The 22,336-nt window shown below is 38.2% G+C and overlaps 1 protein-coding gene across 3 annotated transcripts in view; it reads left to right on the top strand.

The window, feature by feature from the left end:
* STAU2 (staufen double-stranded RNA binding protein 2) overlaps window positions 1-22,336 on the top strand; it is a 168,792-nt gene that overhangs the window by 117,602 nt on the left and 28,854 nt on the right. The gene's annotated exons all lie outside the window — the stretch shown is intronic.

Genomic DNA, 22,336 nt, shown 5'->3' with positions numbered 1-22,336 from the left:
CTGTCTGTAAAAGAGCTTTACATTTGTTTCAGGATATTTAAAACTTGGTTGCATGGCATGGATTCATAAAGGGCATTTTGGCAGCTGCTGTTGCTGAATCTCTTGTATTGGCTGTAGATAAAGCAAGGCAAGTGCCAAAGCCTCAAGTCTCTTACGCTGATAGCAGTGGAGCTCTGAGCAGTCCCTGTACCCACCATGTCTCAGCCACTTAGATAAAAATAACACCTTTTGCTGATACTGGTTACAAGGCTTATCCCAGTAATGGAAAGGTTTTAGATGGTTTGTGAGGCCACAGAACGCCTGTTTAGACATTTCTTTGAAATATTGGGCTGTTCAGCAAGTCAGTCTTATTTCATACTCTGTCCTAAATATATCCTGCTTCAACATTGTTTTGAATAATTGGGGTAGTTCTTTCTGGCACAGCATGCTGAATGAAATTATGAATTGAGGAGATTTTTATGTTGTTGTGTTTGATTCAATACTCCATTGTCATTTATGTGAGGTGGTATAATAATACACTACCAGTCATTTAGTGGGGAGCTGGGCATACATGAACCTTTGTGCTTGTGAGTGGGGCTTCCCAGGGTGCCTCAGTTCATCAGTGCAGATAATACTGCAGAACCTGGAGCTTGATTCTGGAATGCCACAAAACAGGATCATTCTTCCTAATTAAATAAAAAATAAAGGCTCAATGTATAGAACTTTTTATGGGCATCATGTGTCTGTCCGTGCTTGTGAGAAAAATAATAGGAAAAAAAAAGGGCAAAGGAATGTTTGCCATAATTTTATAAGCTGCAAAGTAATGAAGCAAGAAGATGTGGGTTTGAGAGGGAGTTAAGGACATTAAAAGGAGGCCTCAAACATTGGCTTGATCCAGAAGTGCTTAAAATCCCATTTGCCCTTAAAGAATGAAAATACTAGTGAGGAAGTCTGACATGCTGGCAAAGGCACAATTTAGACATGTCAAACTACTTTAAGATAATTTGAAAGTTTCTTGGCCCTCATTTAAATAAACTGGATCTTGAGTTTTTTGGAACTCTCCTGATAAGTAACACTTAAAACTCTTTTGATCAAATACCCTTTCTCAGGCAATTACATGTTCTTAATTTAGAGGCCAGTTCAAAAGATTGCTTGTTACCTTCATTTAACAAAGGTTCAAGTGCTGCAGTTTTCTGATCCTTTTAAAAAAGGCAAGCATGGACAGTTTGCACAATAAAAGTTCTTTTTTATTCTCAAATTAATTATTTTGAAATATCTCACAGATTACATCAGTTTCTTCCTTGCATTCATGTTGCAAGATGGCGAGTATTGTATATTGTTAGTGATGCATTAAATTAGTTGTTTACATTATAAAATCTAAACATATTAGAATCTTTTGTGTTTGTCTTCAAAGATTCCTATTCTAATAAAGCTTTCTGAAACAAGTAAGGTTGTCTTTTTTGTTTAGTTTATGCATCAGTGGAGAACCTAAAGATTTGTAGCCTCTAACCATCCCCGTCTGTGTTTAGTAGAGTGTAAGGAAATTGTGTTTTGGAAAATATATATTACCTTTTCATATAAAAGGGAAAGTTATAATTTTAAATAAATTATTTTTCATTTAGAAAAGGTAACACCTGAGACAAATGTAAATGGAAAGAGTCAAAGTTTGTACTCTTCTCTCAAAGAATTTGTTTTGCTGCAACTTGTAGTCAGAATAAAAGAAATATGTATATAGTCCTGAAAAATAAAGATCTTGGCTGAATCCTCCCTATTTTTGATGGCTTTGTTCACTCTTTGAGTCAAAGTGTTTCTGAGTGTTAAGTGATACAAGACCAACATTCAGAAAAGAACATTATTTAGGATTTTAAAGAAACTTTGCTGTTTGGACACAGTTTTGCTCTATGACAAATGTTTAAACAGAGTTGTAATGAAATATGAAAAAGAAAATCAAAAGCTGGTAGCTTTAATATGGCTGGAGCTGCTTGGTGAAAGCAATTTTCACTTTTGAGGGAAGTTCATGACTGAAGTTTTAGAAGCAAAGCAGCTTCTCAGAGAGTCAGCAGAGTAGCATGGCAGTGGGTGTCCACACTTACCCCTTAAAACAATCCTTTTCTTAGTTCTTCATCTAGAGAAATGACTGCTCTAAGATATATATATATGTATATATATATATATATATATACACACACACACTTACATATATACACTTTGACTTTTTAGGTCATACTGGTCATTCTACATCTGCCTTATGAATCTGTGTTTTAATATGTTTAGACATACATCTTCCTATCCTAACAGTGTTGGCAAGTCATGAGTAAACAGCAGGATTTTATTTACCTGTCAAAGCCCCAAATAACTTGCATTAAGCCAATGACCAAATAAAATGTCACAGTTATACTTGATAGCATCTGGAGGGAAAAGTAGCAAGCTAAGTGTTAACTTCAGAATCAGATTATTTTCTGTGTACAAGATATGCCTTTTAGAATAACATGCCAAGAGCTCTTCATATCTCAATAGCCTCCAGAACATACACCAATATAACAAGCACTGGGTTATAGTAAAACTTGGGAAATGTGACAAAATAAGCAGTGCAGTGAAGAGAACTGTACTGAAACCAGTTGAAAAAACAGGAAGGATAGAACTTGATAAAATTATGGAAAATCTTAAGGAACATCTAGTTTCAGATCATGACAGTGAGAAAAGTGATAAGGAGTAAACTGTTCTTTTTCAATAAGCTTTCAACTTTGGACAAAAAAGCAGAGTGATTGAAAGGTACCAGAGACTTTTGATTAAATAAAACAGTAGCTTAGTAAAGTGATGTGTAAAATTATAAAAAAGATAATATATTATTTACCTGAAAGATTTACTTTTAATGAAAGGAAGCATGAGAAGGTATGGAAACAGTCTGAAATAACAGCCTGCCAGAAATTGTTTCAAAGGTTATCATCACTTGCTTAGTTATTTAGGCAAGATGTGTTCCCTCAGCTGCCTAAGGACAGTGCTGTGTGTAACAATGTAGTAACACTCATCTGAGCAGTTTTAATAAAGTTAGAGGTTAATCATGAGACTTTAAAAATAATACAGACTATGAAACAAAGTCTAAACTACAAATCAAGGCCTTGTGAGAAAAATTAAAAAAGTCTATGTTTCAAGTATACCCTCTACTTCTGGACTTCTGATTCAAGATACTTTATGCTACAGTATTTATTAAAAAAAGCACACACAGCTTTTAAAACACTAGTTCTTTAGCCAGAAATTCTGGCTAAATGTCCTGATCCTGTAAACATTTCTGTATTCATGTAGGTCTACATATGAGGTGTTCCAATAGGTTACCATGTGATTGGTCTGTGCAAGGTGCAGAGTCTAAAATGCAAGTTCAGCTGGTGTGAGTGGAGGTTGATCTGAGGTGAATATTAAATGCAGCTCTATGGTCTGGGGTTAGGATCCCATCTTTGTTTTGGCTGGGCTCTTTTCTAAGTGCTTAAGACTAAGCCACCACATCCCTGAACGCAGTGATGTAAAGAACTGATGCTCCTATAGTTATTTTTTTTAAAGCCCAGGGTGCGTGAAAGCTGCAGTCTCCAGATGTCTCATGATTTGTATAGTAGAATGAGTAATTTGTATTTTGAACTCCCTTTTGCTCTTTCTATTTTTTTTTTTTTTTTTACAAAACATTGTAGCTGCCACTTGCATGCCCATTGCTTCCAGCTGGACAAAAGTGACTGAAGTGGAAAATTTTGTTCACAGTTGTAAAAAATGAAGTGATGAGAAGCATAGAAAAGTAAAGGCTCATTGTTGAAATCACAGGAATTCATGCTCCTTGTCCTGAGAAGAGATATGTGGCTGGGCTGTGTCTTGAAGATCAGTGTCTTTTTTTGAATAATGCCTCTTATTTTCCTCCTAAACCTCCCTCCTAAAACCTTGCTCCAGATCACAAATCATTCACAACTGAGAGAGCAGCAGCCAAGAGTATCAAAGACTGGTATTTGACTGATGGTTTGATCATGAGTGCAGTTTTTAGGGGGATGGTCTTTATCAGATGGAAGAACATTCTAGATTGTGTGTTATGAACTTCTGCATTTGCAGTCATCAAGTAGAAATTGGGAGGTAAACAAGCCAAGTTACTAGCTAAAAGTGGTATAACCAGGTGCCATGCTTTGGTTTCTGTTATATTAAGAAGTTAGAATGTCTTTTCAGGTTGTGAATTGGACAGTGTGAGTAACTGGTGTAGTGGCTCTGAAATCTTGCTAAAGACAGTGTTTCAGAGTGTGCATCTCAAGTTTCTATTCCACTCCTTGTCTGGCAGAAGAAAGAAAAATCTCGGTATCACTCTTACTCCTCTCTACTTTGGGGAGAAGTTGTGCACCTTTCTTCTAATCTCATCTTCCTCTACCTTTTACAAGGCCTTGGTTTTGTCTTTGATACTCTTAAGACATCTCCCAGCAAATCTCTCTTGTTGTAGGTATTGCAGGTCCACTGTCAGGTTCCCCCTGCCTTGTCTCATAAGCAGAATAACTTAAGCTTCTTTAGTCTTCACATACAGGCAAGATTTTACATCCTTACCTTTTTTTTCCAGAAAATGTCTGATCTTTCAATATACCTTTTAAACTTCAGAGCTTAGAGCTAAATGTGATCAAGTTCTAATATATCAATGCTATCTCTGCTGGTAATAACACTTTTCTGTTTCTTGATATCATTCTGACCATGTGCCTAAACATTTGCTGCTGTAGCCTTTTCCTTACTTTTGATATAAATTTTTTAATGTTGTCTTTTCTGGAATAAATGATCTGCATCTGAATGAGATTGAAGTTGCATCATTGTGGATTACCCATTGAAAGTTCCATTTGACAATGCTTATATGCCAATGTTAGGGGTTTAGTCCTTTTTTTATCAAGTCTTACTCTGTGCTTGGGAGAGAGCAGAGAATAGAGCAAGAATGCCTTATCTGTGTTGAAAGTAGGTCTTTATAAATGAAAAATAAGAGTCAATTTCCCCTAAATTTGATTATTTCATGAATTCCATTCCTTAAGTACTGAAAGTAAAGTTCAAAATGTTAACATGGTGATATGATTAGGATGCTTTTGATGAATGTGGTTTGTATAAGGCTGGGCTCCCATTCAGAATCAATCAATCAGTGCCCAGTTAGTTTTCTAAGTAAATGTTGTTAAAAGCTGCATTTACAGAGAATGTATTTGTGCTCTCTAAATAATCATCTGGCATACTCTTTGCATAATATCCTTATGTACTGTCAAAAAATACAGAGAAAAGACATCTTAAAAAATGCAAATTTTCCTACAAATGTGCAGGAAGCAGCATCCATCTGAGCAGTGATGTTGAAACCAACTTATTAATCCAGTTCTATGTCAAAATACTTATATAGTGTTGAATGTAATAAAATTATGAGTATGATTAGAACAGAGTTCTTCCAAATTGCCCCAGAGCTAAATAAAAAAAAAGAATATATTGACTTGCTGTCTGTCTACATAGAAAGTAGTGTCTATATTTTATATTCATTCTGACAGAAACTGCAAAAATTTCTATGTCATTACAAAGCACTTGTGTGAGTAGTTAAAATTAATTCACAGGAGTAACTTGTATGTAAAATCACTCACTTACATAGCATTTTCAAGACCTGGCCCAGACCATAATTTTCTATCAACATACTTCAAATACCTTGTCACTGTGGTGCTTCCAGTATGAAGTATGCATCAGATGCAGAATCAAATTATATTTCACGTTTGAAATACATTTTAAATATTTTCCTTTGCTATAAATTTCTCCAGTACAATGTTTTTTCTGCTGAAATCTGAGAAGATCTCTTTAATTGTGTAGTGTTGTGTTTCAGTAATTCAAGTCATGGTGCAGGTGGTACATGCAGTTTACTGATGTTAGAGATAGTATTTAAACAACTCTATGCTCAGAGGTAGTATATCAAAAGTTTTTAAATTGAGGGTGACAGAAACTGGCGCTGCACTTTCATGTTATCCAACAATGTGGAAGAATTTTGACATATGGCTGGAATGATCAAACTACACCAGTTTTACTGTCTAACTTCATTTGACGTTCATTTCAAAGATATTTCAAAATTATTAAGTTGTATACAGTCTTACAGTTGGAAATTTTACCTTCCTTATGGAACATTTTAATAAAGTCTGATACAAGGGAATTATGATCTCAAAACATTACATAAAGCTGATATATTTTTTTGTAAATCTTCTTTTATGTTTAATTTTCAAGTCATGTAGAAGCTGTAGTTTCTACAGGAGCTGTTACTATAAAAGTGAAGCATGCTGCTACTAACCAGCCCACATTATTTTGCAAGCACACTTCTTCCATTGATACAGGAAGAGACTGGCCTAGAAATACAGAAAATTGCTTTAGCTCATCAGCATTTTGTAGACATATAACAGGTAAAATTAGAAAACAAAAGTAGGGTTAGGAAGCCCAGATTATTTTGGTGATACATTAGAACTTAAATGAACTGTACAAGCTTAAGATGAGTTGTAGAATATTTACTGGTTTGTTGCTTTTTGATAGAAAAGCCAACCGAAGTTTCTTTAAATCTCTTTGTTGTTTTGCTTAATACTGATGTGACTCAAGGAGCATAGGGATAAACATAGATATGAACACTTTTTAATAAGGTAAAAATTGTATGTAATTTAAAATTTTCTGTGAACACTTGCATTTGTTCAGGATTCTGACATCTGGGACCCAAAGGACTTGATTTACTTCTGTAGCTGCCTGAATGTATGTGTCCTATAAAAGAAACGAGGATTTCAAAACTTAGGAAAATTAATTTAATTACAAAAATTACTGTAAAAAGTAATGATTGAAAGTTAGTTACATTAAAAATACCTACTTGAAAGTGGCTTCCTGGGTTTTTAATTAATTTTTTTGTTGTTGTTTTTTAATTATTATGAAGCATATCCCTACAATTTTAGCCAGCATAAGGTATTTTATGTCAGCAATGCCTTTTTCTGTCTGACAACCAAGTGCATTATTGCGCAGGGATTCACAAAGGGTACCTCACCACAGCAGCACTTCATAATATCTGACAGAGCAGCGAGTGATGGTTTGGTGTTTGCCGTGCTTATCTGCAGCAATAACAAAAGATTAAAAGCTTCCTTGCTCCTGTGTTGCAGTCCCCATTCTTTCCCTGCTGGCTCACACGGGCGAGAGAGACGTGTTTATACCAAGCTCAAAGCTCAGCACAGGCTGGAGGAGGGAGCTGCTCAGTAAGAAGTCAATATATGTCTCATATAAGGAAAAGCAGCGTCCCGTGCCAGAGCCATTTCTGTTGAACAGAAGCCTATGGGGGAAGGATTATGACGTGTGATTGAGACACCTGTTGAGAAAATAGGCAACTATTGACAAGTCTGATTCATGACTGAGTGACTGCTCTGCTAGTCTTCACATGATCCCCACCGAGAGCGAGCCTCGACCGCCTGCTAAACAAGGGCTGTTTGAAGTTTCTTTTTAACATTTCCAAGACGTTAATTCAGCAGGACATCTCCACTGGGGTTCTCGATGTCACCAAATCAGCAGCTGTTGAAATCCATTCACTTCAGCATGAAATGTTTGCATAAGTTTTTTTCTTTTTTTCTTTTATTTGTGACAACAGCAAAGTAAATAAAACCCTAAAAATCCCGCACTACTCAACTTGTAGATGTGTGAGAACAGCTTCTGGTCGCAATTGTAGCTGCTAAGGCAAAATATTTATTTGTAGAGAACAATGACAATGAGAGTTTATTATGATACAGAAAAAGTACTGATTTTAGTAGACATTTCTGTCACATTTTTCTATGTAAACAGTTAATTTTTGTGCCAGCTGTCGAAATTGTGTGAAAAGTGTTTTGAAATGGAATTGTCTTTGTTTTTCAATTCAAAAAAATCTTAAAAGTCTAAAAGCAAATGTTTCCTATTCTTTCCAGTCAGTAAATGAAACACTGTTTTTCGTGTAGGAAAACATTTCTATCTGACTCACATTTCCCTGAGAAAACAGCTTGTATCGTAGAATTAGTTTAGTTTGAAGGGGAAACAGAACAAGGCAAGACATGTAAACATATTACAAAGCTTACTTTGATATTTAAATGCTTTTTTTTTTTTTTTCATTTCCTGGCCATCTGAAAAAAGGTGTGGTGAATGTAGTCAATTGTAAATAGAAACTCTGTATTTTCAGTCAGCTTCATTGTTAAACCCGAGAACTGCTGACCACATATGAAGACTCCCCGTTTGAGCCATCCTTCCTCTGTTTATTAAATCTGTTAAGACTTAAGTGTATTTTTACAAGTTCATTAATGTATTCCATTCTCTCTGATGTATTTTTTCCCACTATTATCAGATTTCATTATATGGGAGGAATTATCAGATCAACCCATTATACAGCTGAGCAGCGTTAAGTCTGATTGGAATTTGGGCTTCCCTCCATTTACAGGGGGAATATTGTGTAAATCAGACTCTCGGGTTTCAGTGGGAGGCACAGGGCTGCACAGCATCCATTTGTCAAGTTGATTGCACCTCAGCAAGGCTGCATTAGCTTGTCTTTGAACAGAAGTGAAATCCTATGCGAAGCTCCCCTTTCTGTCATTTACACTAACATCCATCCTCTTAAACCAAGGCCTCAGAGAAAAAACAAAGTGATGGCACAATATAATCAGTCACTCAGGTTGTCTGTCATCTGTTTTCTTAAGGAAATGACTTTTAAGTTAGTGGAGCAGAAAATTGAAGAAAATTAGCAGAAGGTTGTTGTAGAAGCAGGAGGAATTTTTAAAAATTACAGATGTACAGGGAGAAGCTCTGTTGCATAAAGCCAAGAGAAATGCAATTGATTCTGGTTTTTGGTTTAGTGTTATTATAATGCCAGTGTACCCAATAAGCAATAATTCAACTTTTAATGAGACTTTATTCATAAACTTGAATTGGGTTGTAAACGCACAATAAAAAGCTGGTATGCACATTTTCAGCTTTTATATCAGTGACTGTGTTTTATGATGCTGAATACTCCAGTAATTCGCACTCTTTTCCATGTGTCAGGAAACCTGCCTACATATCTCAGAAATGTTAAGCTGGAAAGGCTGTTGTAAATAGCTCTGGGAAGAGACTTGGAAGTTTATTGAAAGTCAGAGAACTGGCTTTTTACCTGATGAAAATGGCAGCAGTAAATAACAATAATTACTCAAACCAATGCACAGGGAAACTTGTAGAGTACAACTGTGACAGTTGCTACAGGGTTAGAGGTGTAAATGAAGAGAAGAGAAAGACACACATTTTGCATAAGGTAAAAAGCACCACATTTTAATACACTTCTTTTCCTCCCATCTTCCTAAACTCTTCTGTCCACTTTGGAGGTAAGTTTTTAATTAAGGGTACTTTGGTTTCACTTCAATCACTAGGAGAGTCGGTTTTGTCATGTGTATCTTAAGGGAACATTTTTCAGTGTGGTATTTTTTAAGGGTGGATTGTGTATGGCTATTTTAAGTTAGAGCAAAATAACACATTCCTAGTCTAAAATAAAAACAGTGAGTTCTTGCAACAAACTGGTGTGAATTTTGAATTTATTTAGTTATTTTGAAATAGATACGCCTTCTAACATCTTAGCATGTAGTAAGTGACTAGCATCTGTCAAGTGTGCTTCTTTCTTTTCTTTTCTCCCTTTTTCATTCTGCCCAAGGGAAAATGGCATGTGGTCTTTATTTGTTTATTTTATGAAAATATAGTAGTTTAAATCTTACAGTGCAGTAATAGAAATATTACTGATCTTGGGTGAGAAACCTCTTTTCTAATATTTCTTTTCCCCCATTTTTTTCTGCTAGAGATAGGGGCACAAAACCTCACCAAACAAGTCAGGTTATTAAATTGCTCCATCTTAACATTCCTTGGAAATATAGAAAAAGGTTACTATTTTCAATACTATGTATTGTATTTTCCTATAGCTTTCACTGTATAAGTTCCTATAACTATTAATCTGATAACAGTAGATTGAAGCTGGTTAATTTTTCAGTCATGAAGTATTAGGATTTATCATGTGTCCCTTGAAGAAAACTTCAATTGGCTTGACAATCTTGAATACACTTTCATTTGAATAATTTTACTCAAAGACAGTCAGATATATAAGGATCTGCAGGATCAGAGCATAAATGAATCAATTTTTCTCTTAAAAAATAAATCTTAAACCATTTCAGAAGGAAAGTATTTTTAAACTGAGTATGTGAAATTATATAAAAAGGTACAGAAATATCAAATGCGCTGCTCATGCAACTCACATTTCATGAAGATATATATTAATTGAGGATGTTATATGAAGATGATAATGGCTAGATTTTCCGCTGCTTTTCCCTTTTTAAACTTAATGTTAACATTTAGGAATTCAGGAACTTGAGACCACTGGAGATCAATCTTGATTCGTTTATTTTTCTTTGTTAAGATTTTGATAGCCTGGTAATGCTTTTGTTTGAAAGAGTATTCTTTACTTCCTCTTGTAGGGCATGAAATATTGTTACATCCAGCTCTTCCTCTGAAATAGTGCAAAACAATTTAGGTAACTGAATCTTTGATGAGGAGACCTGAGATTGAAAATTCTGGCATTTAATTGCCCTTTTACACATAATTCTTCTATGTTTAACCTCAAAGGTGATTAAAAAACTTACATCTTAATTGCATAGCCTCATTCAATCATTAGTACTTTGCCTTGAGGCAATTTATTACAACTTTATTTCCCTGAACCATCAATGAAGATGATGCTGAATTTTATATTAGCCAAATGTCCTTTTGAGATTAATGTGGCAATATAGATTTTATGCAAGCTTTTTCCGCTTTAATATTTGTGTTATTAGATTGGGGTTATAGGTATAGCACAACTGTTTGGGCAGTTTGGAGAATGCTGCGTGCAGTGCCTCAAGAACTGGTGCTGGAGTTTTATTTGAAAATGTGCATCTGCAAGAGGAAATAATAGCAGGGCATTCTCTGATGTGCTTCTCTATAGCTATTTTTAGAGCTTACTCACACAAAGTTTTCCCCAAGATAATAGTTGGACTGCAATTGTGAGAAAGCTCTGGGGTCAGATGAGTGAGGAGGTGAGCATGTGGGTGCTGTGCCACAAATGCCATTGTTAATGTTGGGCAAGTCACTGTAAATTGCACTTATCTTTCACAGTGGTCTTATGGAGGGTCCTACATTCTTAAAATTTTGAGGGGTTTCAGCTGTTAGGGCTGTGAAATACCAAAACCCCCTTGTGTTAGTTGGAACTCATCATGAGCATGTTTTCTATTATGTTCTTTAATTCATTTTGGATAGGTATTTAAATATGACAGGTAGAAAGCATTGAGACACTTATGCTACTCTACATAACTGCCATAATTTAAAATTTCACTGTTTTTCCATACCATTCTCAGATTAGAACTGGCAGCTACTGGCATCCACTTTGCAAGCATTTTTGCTTGCTCAGAGCTCAGGGAGATTTCAGTGGGTCAGGCTGGTTTGATGAATGCCTCAAGCGAGGTGTGCTGACACCAGTGCCAAAAGCACTGTCCTGCCTTTCCCCCACTCCTGACTTCTCATTCCTGACCCTCTACCACGCTATGCTGTGAGCTATCACAGCTGTTTATCCTGCAAGCAGTGAGGGAGAGGAGGCTGGGGGAGGACAGGACTGCTACCATCACTCACTGCTCTGGTACAACCACCAGAAGTGTTGGTTTGGCTGCAGACTCTGGAGCCAGATGAGTGGGCTATGTAAGCAAACCAGAAGCGTCTCCCAGCATTCCAGAAATGTGAAATGTGTAAAGTACCATGGAATTTGGTGAATGTTACATCCTTCCTCTAAGGAACAGTAAGTTCATGATAGCAGCAGCTCAAACAGTAGCAGCCTCCACCCTAAACTCTGGCACATTTCACCTCCAGAAACAAAAGCATAAGTGAGGGTAGTCAGACACTTGAATTAAGTGGAAGATGTGTATGACTGGATATTAAATTAATCTCAGTGGAAATTGGATATGTCTGGAAGAGTAGGGCAAAAGCAAAAGATAGAAAAAAGCAGGAGAAAAAGCATACCAGAAGACTCAAAAGAGGAAGAAAATGTGAAAATAAGAAAGAATTAGATAATCTCTGTGGCAGTCCTACAAAGGTCTTAGTGCTGGTTGAAAAGGCTTCAAGAAGGGAAGGCAAGGATTTTTGTTGTTGTTGTATGTCTCCTGCATTGAAGGAAACAGGAGTAAAATTGGGGGTGGGTGACTTTGGAGTTTTAACTAGATATGCCTAAAAGATGCTTGACTTCATAATTTTCTCCTCCTAATAGAAACAGCCCTCAGGGCCTCAAACTTTGGCTAATCATTTAGGTCAAAAGGGTAATAATAATGTAGAAGACCATGAATTAGAAGTGTACCCTGGGGAAAGCTTGACCCAATGTAGAAGTAGAAAATAACCATACAAAACTCTGTAATGGGATCCTCTGAAGCTGAATGGGAAAATGAGGGCTCATACAAATATGCTCACCATCTAATATGAAACATAACTCCAGAAGTATGTATTTTTATTCCCTGTTATGAGTGAAACTACAGTGGAGTTACTGTAACACTGAGGCTGAATTAATCCCGTCACAGGATCAGATCTTGGTAATAAATAGTTCCAGGTGTGATCCAAGGATTAGGAATGTTTAGATTTTTTTAACTCAAAGGTGTAGAGTTTTTTTCAGTCTTTCCACTGAGAAGGGAGGATTGCATGAGGTGTGAAACTCCTGTCTCTCAAAAGACAGATTTGAGTCCTGCATATCCTTTTTTACTATATCTGTGGTATATCTATCTCAAATACTTTACCAAGAAAGCTGATATTATTATTATTCACATGTTATCAGTGGGAAAATGAGGGATGAGGATGCTCAGCATCTTGCTGGAATGATGCTGGCAAACCTGGGAGTAAAAACACTGTCCCAGTGCTCTATTTCATGGGTTCTTCTGCCTTCCAGGTCATCCTTACAAACTGCCATGTTATTTATTGTGGAACTTTGTGGTTTTGATGGGACATGTTTGGGAAAGAGTGACTCTTGGATAGGCCCATCTTGTGCAGGGATGGAATGAGCATGTGAGTAAAGATTGTGCCATACTACACACACGTGAAGGACCACACTAAGACTGCATAGGCAATCTCACAGCCAGTGTCTTCATGATTCTCAGGCTTCATGGGCTGTGTCTAAGTGCTTGGAGGTCTATGAAACAGGCTTAACTTGTGTGTGAGGTTGTTAGTCTCCGTTCCTTTCCACAGGCTGTGGCTGTATTGGCAGCAGATAGATGGCATAGCAGCAGGTAGTGCTGGTTATCTCAGACACACAATTTGGATAAGTTTGCAGCTGAAAAAGGAGGTGCCAAAAGTTGTCTCTGTGGTCACACTAAGCATTTATATCTGTTTCTGTACCATCATCCCTCTCCAGAATTAATTCAATGGTATATAACCACTTATACAACCCCATGCAGCACTACAGGCCTGGGGAGGAGTGACTTGAGAGCTGCTCAGCAGGAAGGGACCTGAGAGTGCTGACAGACAGCTGAATGTGAGCCAGCAGTGTGCCCAAGAAAACCAGTGGCATCCTGGCCTGTACCAGCCATAGTGTGGCCAGCAGGACCAGGGCAGAGATTGTCCCCCTGTACTCGGCACTGCTGAGGCCAGACCTCGAATCCTGTGTCTCGTTTGGGGCCCCTCATTTCAAAAAGGACATTGAGATGCTGGAGCAAGTCCAGAGAAGGGCAATGAGGCTAGTGAAGGGTCTGGGGCACAAGTCCTGTGAGGAACAGCTGAGAGAACTGGCAGTTCTTTAGTATGAAGGAGGTTGAAGAGAGGTTGTAGTGAGACTGGAGTTGGTCTCTTCTGCCATGTCTCAAATAAATGAATGAGAGGAAAGGACCTTAAGTTTAATCAGGGGAGGTTTAGATTTGATATTAGGAAAAAAACTTTACTGAAACAGTGGTTAGGCATTGGAATAGTCTGCCCAGGGAGGTGGTGGAGTCATCATCTCTGGAAACGTTCAAGTGGCATCTGGATGTAGCACTTGGGGATATGGTGTAGGGGTGATTATGGGGGTGGTAGAATGATGGCTGGATTAGGTAAACCCTGGCAATCCTGTGATTCTGTATCAGACCATCAGGTAAATGGTCACTTCCACTCATTATTTTCCATGTGTGCATTTCCCTTACAAGCAGGATTAAAAGAGTTTGGGACTTGAAGCCCAAATCCTTAGCCCCCTAATCCAGAGAGATCAGGATCAAAGGAAATCATGGTGAAATAGGAAGAGTGCAGAGATGACTGTGTGTCTGCAGCCACACTGACACTTATGGGGAGAAAGCAAGCAGGTGCTGGAGATCTGTGCAAAGAAAAGAATCACCAGTAGGCATCAATTCTAGGGCCTCAGACTATGCTTTCCTTCAGTGTGTGCTGCTGAGCAGAGGCCCTGAGCCAGGGACAAAGTGTTCTGGGACAAGTCCTCTGTAATACTTTTAGATTTCTTGAATAATTCACAAAGCTTTTGGACACCTTTTCCCCAAACACACACAAAGCCAATTGTGCTATAGAAGAGAGTTTGAGAAACCCTGTAAGGAAAGCAGCTTACTTCTTCAGCCTTTATATATAATCTGCATTTTAGAGCAGATTGCATTATTCCCTATTTTGAAAGAACGACAGCTGAACATGTAATGTTTGCAGAGTTAATATGCTTTAGTCATTTATTTTGGGTTTTTTTTGAGAGTTACTGCCTTATTTACAATGTAATAGTAATAGTCATGTTCGGCATATAGGTATATTGCCTTTGATTGGGAACAACACCAATTCCTGTACCAAATGAAGAAAACTGAGTACTTCATGATTTAATTACTTGTGTTCTTTGCAAGAATAATTAAAGGGTCAGGCCAAATTCTTATCAGAGCATGACTATTTAGCATTCCAAGACTGAAGCTATTTAGGTGGCATACTAATGACTTATTTGCTGACAAGATTCACTTTTAGAAACTCTCTCTTCACTCTTTCACTATTGATAGTTAGAAGTGTAAAAAGTGCAGTTATCAAAATGCATTAGTGGGAAGAAAGAATAAATTTTCAAGTGACTTGTGATTAGAGATGCTTCACTTTAGAAAAAATCATCAGGGAAATGGATTTTTAAGAGCCAAGCAAATATTTTCTGAGAAATCAAGGTAGGGGTAGGTACTTGAAAGTCAACCAGCACTGGCACAGCTACTTATGTTAATCCTCCTCTAAAGCTTCATCATAAATTTTTGCACTCCAGTTACTTATCTAGAACACCACATTAATCTGTAAATATTAGCTTGCTTCAGAACTGTTCAGCTGAATAGGAGAAACTGGTGGTTAAATTTTTCTGAATAGTTGAACAATCCAAGACCCTGTAAAATTACTGTAGTCCATATATGCTTTAAAAAATAGATCCTCTATTTGCCATTAGATCTTCTTAAGCTACAAATATCTACCTGGTTATTTTTTCATAAGTGTTTTCTCTATAAAAGTAATTCATCCATCCCCAAGCAATATATTTAACCATTTCCAGTAAAACACAGTTTTGAATGTTGCATGTACCTTGACCTTCAGAGTTTATCCATAGCTTTCATTGAAGTATATACTCACAAACATTGGTCTTTTTGCAGAAGACATTTTAAAGGATTTATCTGTAGATGCTTGAAAGAAAAACCATTTGCTAAAGTAGTATTAAGACTTAAGATTATGTTTAACATTTGAAATACATCAGTAGCACTAAGTCAGTTTGAGTGTCTCAGCAACTAACTAGTCCCAGAAAGAATTGGTGGTATCCCACAAAGTGCTGATCTTCAGCATTTTTAGTGCTTTGCAGAATTGATTTTTCAGTCCCAAGGCAATTGTCCATATCATGCAAGTGCTGCATACTATTATAGTCAGAAGCCTCCGTTTGAGAGTAATCCAAGAAAAAATGCCAATGTATTGTTTCCAAGTTATTTTTGTGAAATATTTGGCTCCAACGCATAGCTAATTTTCAAAAGGCTCTTTGAAAGTCTCTTGTTAGAAAAATAGATGTTTTTTTATGTGTGCATAGTTCATTTTTAAACCAAATCTAGCTAAAAATTGCCACATAAGCTGTTTTTCAATAGAGGGCCAATAGCCATATTTTTGTGTCTCCACAGAAGGAATATATTTATATTTTAAAAATATAAGTATTTGAGTAGCCATATAAAATAAGCAACATGAAGGTGCCATATTGAATTCATTAAGATTTCTCTCTCATATGTAACCCCAAGTATCTAGATCCTTATAGTTTTATTGGCAGAGGGAACAAGTACATGGCTTGCCAGATCAGCTGGGCTATGAGTAGCTAAACATTAGCACACTTCCAAGCTCAGGTTTTGGTTTGGGTTTCTGCCTTCAGTGTAGGTTAAGTCCGCACTGATGATACCATCTCCAGACCATATTTAGCAGATGTTTTTGGCCTGTCCTGTTATCACCCCACCAAAGCCAGGAGATCCTTTGTATCCTTTGATCCCTGGTGCCTTTGGCTGTTCACTGCTCAGCTTTCTTGCTGCTCTTTGTTCACTAGGGCATAACTTCAAGCTCAGTACCATGACACGCTTGCCAGACTGGGGAGCTGCCAGGCCCTAGGAAGCTGTGATTCCTATGGCTGTTGCTGTCCCAAGGATCAGTGGGCTCAAAGAAAACCAAGAGTGAAGAACAGGTCACTGATTCGGTCTTCTTCTCCTTTGATATAAGTAATTACTAGGAAACAAAACTTAACTTTCACTTCATAGCCAGAAATTAGTACCATTTTTGTTTGACATAGTGACATCCTAAGTTGTTAAAGGGAGCCCTTGGTGGCTCTCAGGGATTAGTGGGGGGAAATATTTCACTTGCAGGTCAGCTGCACGGCTCTGTCCTGGGGCACGGGTGATTGGCAGCTGCTCCAATGTGATGTCTGCAGGAGGCCTGTGAAGGAAGCTGCAGGTTTGGGGCTGGGTGGGCAGGTGTCAGCACTGCAGTCCCACGCTGCCAGAATTAGCAATCCCTGCTGGCAGTGCCATCACGGCTGCAGGGACCGCGTGCAAACCCAGGCTCAGGGTGGGACCCGGGGGCTTTTCTGCTGCTGGCTGTGCCTGCATGGGGAACTGTGTGAAACCTGCTCCTTGAGGCTGCTCAAGTGAAGCAGGAGCCTGTCCTGAGCTGCTTTGTGCAGGCAGTTCCCTTTAAGCCTGAGCATTACAGAGTGGGGCAGCTCTGGAGAATGCCAGATTTAATGCCGGATTTAATGCCCTTTAATGCCCTTCCCTATTTCTGTCCCAGATTCCTTCCCACAAACCTGCATTTCACCAGGCTTTTTTCCCTTACTACTTCAGCTCCTTGCTACACTTTCCCATGCAAGCTTTTTTTTCCTTGTAAATGAGGTGAAGCAAATACCTAATGTTATCTTTAGTGCTGACACAAGAAAATTAGAGGAGGTATATTACAGTGCTGCTCAGTATTCTTTCCAGAGAAAACTGCTGGTTAGGTCAATTTACTTGGCACTGTACACTGCTTTAATCTTAACTTGAGGCCTGCTATAGATGTACAGCAGCTGAGTCTAATGTCTTCATGCATGGTTGCAAGCAAGTCAGTTAATTTCTGTTTGTTGAGAGGTAGGAATCAAGCAAATTTTTCTCTGTTGAATGGAAACATTGTGGGGCTGGTAACAGGTGAATAAGCAATACTGGATAACAAAACAATCTGGAATTTCTGTCTGAACTTTGAAGGGCTGGATTCCATAACAGAGAAGTCACAGTTTCATCTCCTTTAAAATGGCATTTTATCCCCAAACCTTCAGTTAGAAGAATTAAAAGGAAAACTGGCTTGACAGACTTTGTTTGTGAGAAAACGTCACCAGTGAAGGAACACTTGGCTTCAAGACCACTTGCAGGTCTGTAAGCTGCTAACTGGGGTGGTCAGTTTATTGCTAAACATTTATTCAGGATACAAAAGCTAAAGAGCTTGCTCACCTGTCATGCTGAGGTCTGCTCAGGCTCTCGATGACCTCTTGGGTTATATTCATCAAGCTTGGTGGCATATGTTCATAGACGCAGCCCTGGCTGTGCAGACTGTCACCCACAGCCCAAGTTGCTGCCACATTCTGTGAAGTTGTCACAGATTGGAGCTAAATGCATTGGATCTTTTGTCTTGAAAGAGGTGTTTAGTGTTATAACCTCTTTCAGTAGCCAAACAGTTACTACTTAAAAATAGGTGCTAATAAAAATGTCCAGTGTTCTGATTAAATGTAAAACATGGGCTATGGGCCTGTGACCAATAAGCTTCTATCATACTAGTGGTAGCTTAATTACAAATGCACCTTAAAATGACATGTAACTCTTAATATTTTTATAAAATAAAACTTTAGATTAAAAAAAATACAAAAAATCTAAAAAGTAGAAAATAAAACCCAGGTCTTTCTTCTCACAGATGACATTGTGTTGTGGGCAGGGGGGGAGAGGGAGAAATAATCTTCTCAATTTAATATCATTCTTTTTTGTTATTATTGTTCCTGTGTCTGTATTCATAGAACCATAAAATTTCGAGTGTTAAAAGGAACCTTAAAAATTGTCTAGTTCTACTCCCCCTGCCATGGGCAGGGACACCTTCCACTAGATCCAGGTATTCAGACTAGAAGGACATTCTTCCAAGCACCATAATTTTCTCTAGCAAGACCTTCTTCATCTGTATAGCCTAGCTACTCTCATTTAGTGCACAGGCATATATAAGAAGTGGGAAATCTCAGGCCAAGTGGGATGGCAAATTAACCCTTCTTACTCCGTGGCTGGCATTACTGCTGAAGTCTCCATATTGTCAAATCACCAGGTGTGGGAAGCTGCATTTCAGAAACCTTCTACCAAAGAATCAGTAAAAGGCCATTAAAAATGACAGCCTGCATGGGATAGAGAATAAGCATGATCAATCTTGTAATTTCCATAGAGTGTAACTTTGCTGTTAGTTGAAAGAACAGCTAAGATGCAAAATTAGTCTGATATTTCCTCTCAAGCTTGGCTGCTTAAAGCATTTTCCTGTAAAGTTCTGTGTTTACCTAAGCCCTTAGGGGAAAAGCCACCTTCCCCTCCCCTACCCCTAGTGGAGCTAATGAGCCATGCTTGTTATCCTCCCAAAACTCTTGTTTCAGCAGAAATTAATCCACTTTCTTTGCCCGGTTCTAACACATGCCACCAAGTTAAGCCAGGAGAATGAACCTTCTTGCCCTTTTGTGCTCACTGGAGACTGACAGATAGGTAGTACTTCTTTGTGTTTTCTTTAGTCATTATGTTTAGTTTGACCCTAAATCTAAACCAGCTTAATTTGCTCACTGCTACCCAAAGAGCCAGTCTCATTCCTTTGCTGCCATCTCATTCCCAACTGCATGACTGCCCTGTCTCCTTTGCATGGCACTCGTCCCCATGGTGACTTGGTTTAGAGTTCTAGACTTAGAAAAAGAATGAATCCTAAAAAAATACATTAATAGAATTACATCTCCCGCTGGGCATCAATCAGGTGCCTGTGGTGGTGAAAGTCTGGGGCAGGAGCACATTCATGGCCTGAGAGGGGAGAGACTGGACAGCCAATTTTAGCAGTGACACAGTGTTAGGTCAGCTTAGCTGTCTTGCCAAACTAGCCTTGGTGTTCTGTAGAGGGTAGCAGAATTGCACTATTCCACAATAAACCTGTGGTGAGTCAGCCTGTATAACTGAATTAACTTTCCCAGTGAATCATGTTTCTAATGTAGTTCATTGGGCATGGCTGCACAGACCATCTGTTAGCAGTGAAACCGGTGTGTATGCCTGACACGCCACCCCTTCTCTTGGTGCCACTCTTCAGGCCTGTAGGAAGAATGAGGTGGGAAAACTGACCAGCATTAAGCATGACTTCATTTTTCCTGCCAAATTACTTGTATACTGGTAACTGGCATGTTCTAAAAGACAGTTGTAGCAGCATAATTAATGGGGCAACACAAGGGCTGCAATGGTGATGGAGTAGTGGAGAGGGAAGGAGCGAGGAAGCGCTTAAACAAATATTGGCACCAAAAAAATATCACTATAACCATGGCTGTGGTAAGGATTTAGCAAAGGTTTTCCTTTATCTAAAGTGTAAGGGACATTTACATTTGGGGCAGAAGTCTGAGTTTGGCTGTATTGTCAACATGCCACACTGAATTGTTGTGACAATCTCAAAGATTAGCAGGGTAAGGCAACTTGCTTCTTGTCAGTGAAAGGCGGTGCGACTCTGAGCCCTGAATATAGGGGAAGATAAAGCAGCTGTCTGGCCAAAACTGCCAGTAAGTTAGTTTTAGAAGGACCTTCTAGGATTAGATAGCATATTCAGCATTTGTAGGTTACACAAGATGAATGGAGGAGCAAGGGGCTGAGAGCAAGAGCAGCATTTTGCAGATATCACCTGTCTGGGAACATGCATCCCTCTGAAACTTCTCAGCTGGAGCAAACATCCTGGATAGATGACAGGACAAATCTGAACCTGCGAAAGTTTGGATTTCTATACATAAACCTGCCTTGGCATCTAAAGAAGTTATGCTGGCATCTGTCTAACTACAGCTCTGCATTTGCTGGTATCTTCCAATAAATGCTACTGCATAAGAACCTGCAGAGCCAAAGCACTCTCAGATTCTCAGCAGGGGCTTACCGAAGCAAAAGGAGAATAACAGAAGAATCAATCCTACAGTATGACAGTGATCTCTTACAAACAGCTTTGAAGCATTTGAATGTGTAATATTTTGTGATTGCATGTAAAGTTCTCTGATGTCTTTCAGAGAAATTTAAAATCTTGCCATATGCTTCAACCTTCTTTTTTTTTGTGTCCGTGGGTTATGTGCAAATCTTTAGGGTGACTGCTAGAACAGTTGTGAGCATATTGGATGCCTGCATGATTCAGGGAGCAACTTGAAATGTGCTCAGCATCCCACGCTGACTACGGCCCATTGAACCAGAGGGCTCTCAACACCTTGCCACAGCAGGCTCTTAACAAGTGGACTGCATTATGTTAACTTCCTTGGAAGGAAATCAAGCACTGCTCCCTCAAAATCGCCTGCGCCTTTCTGCCCAAATTTATAGGGGCTGACAGACTTACTCTCAAGTAATTCTTTAGTGCTACTTTGCTCCACAGTGTGTGAAGGAGAAAATTTGTCGTGGACAGTGTCCTGGGATCCAGTCCCATAGGGCATGTCACTGCCACCTCAGGTTCTTGGAAGGCTAAAACCAGTTTGTGTCAATGCTCCCCATTAGCTGCCCTAATTTTCAGATAGAAACATGACTGTCACTTTGACTTAATTACATGATTTCCTAACATACAATATTGTTCATGTTTTGTTTTCTTGTCTGTGCTGTGTGTAAAGTCTTTATAACAAGACCTAAAATAATGGCCTTTTAGTAAATGAAAACTGGTATTACTATATATTAATTCCATTTCCTCTAGCCTTTCAAAACAGAGGCAGAGCTCTAACTATATACAATTTTTTGTACTCCCTAAGTAAAAAACCCCATTAATTTAATGCTAATTTTGAACAACTTTTTAGTCAGAATGGGATCACCTGAAGTATTTTTCATGTATGTCTGCAGAGTGCAGCCACATGCTACATAGCATTATAAACTTTGAATATTTCATGTGTGTAAATATGTTTTATTACTAAAAGTTTGCTTTATGTACTGTGAGCCCTGATCTTTATTTTAGGACTTTTTTACTTCTAGCTGTCTCAGTTACTAAATTTGAGGCATGCAGCCCCAATTCACAGCTCAGTCACCTTCTATTTAAAAAATATTCACTTGTTTCCCCTGAAAAATTCTGAATTTCTAATTATCAAACAGAGCTGTTTATCGTTGTCTGAGGTGTTTGTTTGACAAGCAGTCATGCAGAAATAGTGCAATGTGTAGGCTCCCAGTATAAATAGAAGCAATCATGATCCAAACTGCAGATAAGTAATTGGAATAATAAGTCGAAATAAAGACGCTTTGTCAGTTTGCATTCCTTTTATTGAAGCAGCTAAGGGCAAGTGTAGAAACTGATCCTTATCTTTAGTTTTTCTCCCAAAATAAGGATAAGATTGGATTGAAGAATAAGAGCTTACCATATGAATTTAGGTTTATGGAGGATGTATTCTAGACTGTCAAAAATAATATGCCTAAGGCAAATTTGCTTCTAAAGAAAAGAAGAGAATGCAATAAAGCTTAGGGTTATACTGAAACTGAACTGCAATATATTATGAAATAGCTTGGTTCAGTAATTCCTGGATTGTTGCATTCAGATTTTCAGCCCACTATGATTCTTTGCTGATTAAAAAAAATCCTCTGATAAATGCCATGGACTAGTGAAATTAAGGGTGTAGCTTTTT

Source organism: Melospiza melodia, chromosome 1, assembly GCF_035770615.1.
Source record: "Melospiza melodia melodia isolate bMelMel2 chromosome 1, bMelMel2.pri, whole genome shotgun sequence".
Classification (NCBI taxonomy): domain Eukaryota; kingdom Metazoa; phylum Chordata; class Aves; order Passeriformes; family Passerellidae; genus Melospiza; species Melospiza melodia.
Note: the sequence above shows the minus strand (reverse complement) of the source record. Positions and strands in the feature narration are given on the sequence as shown.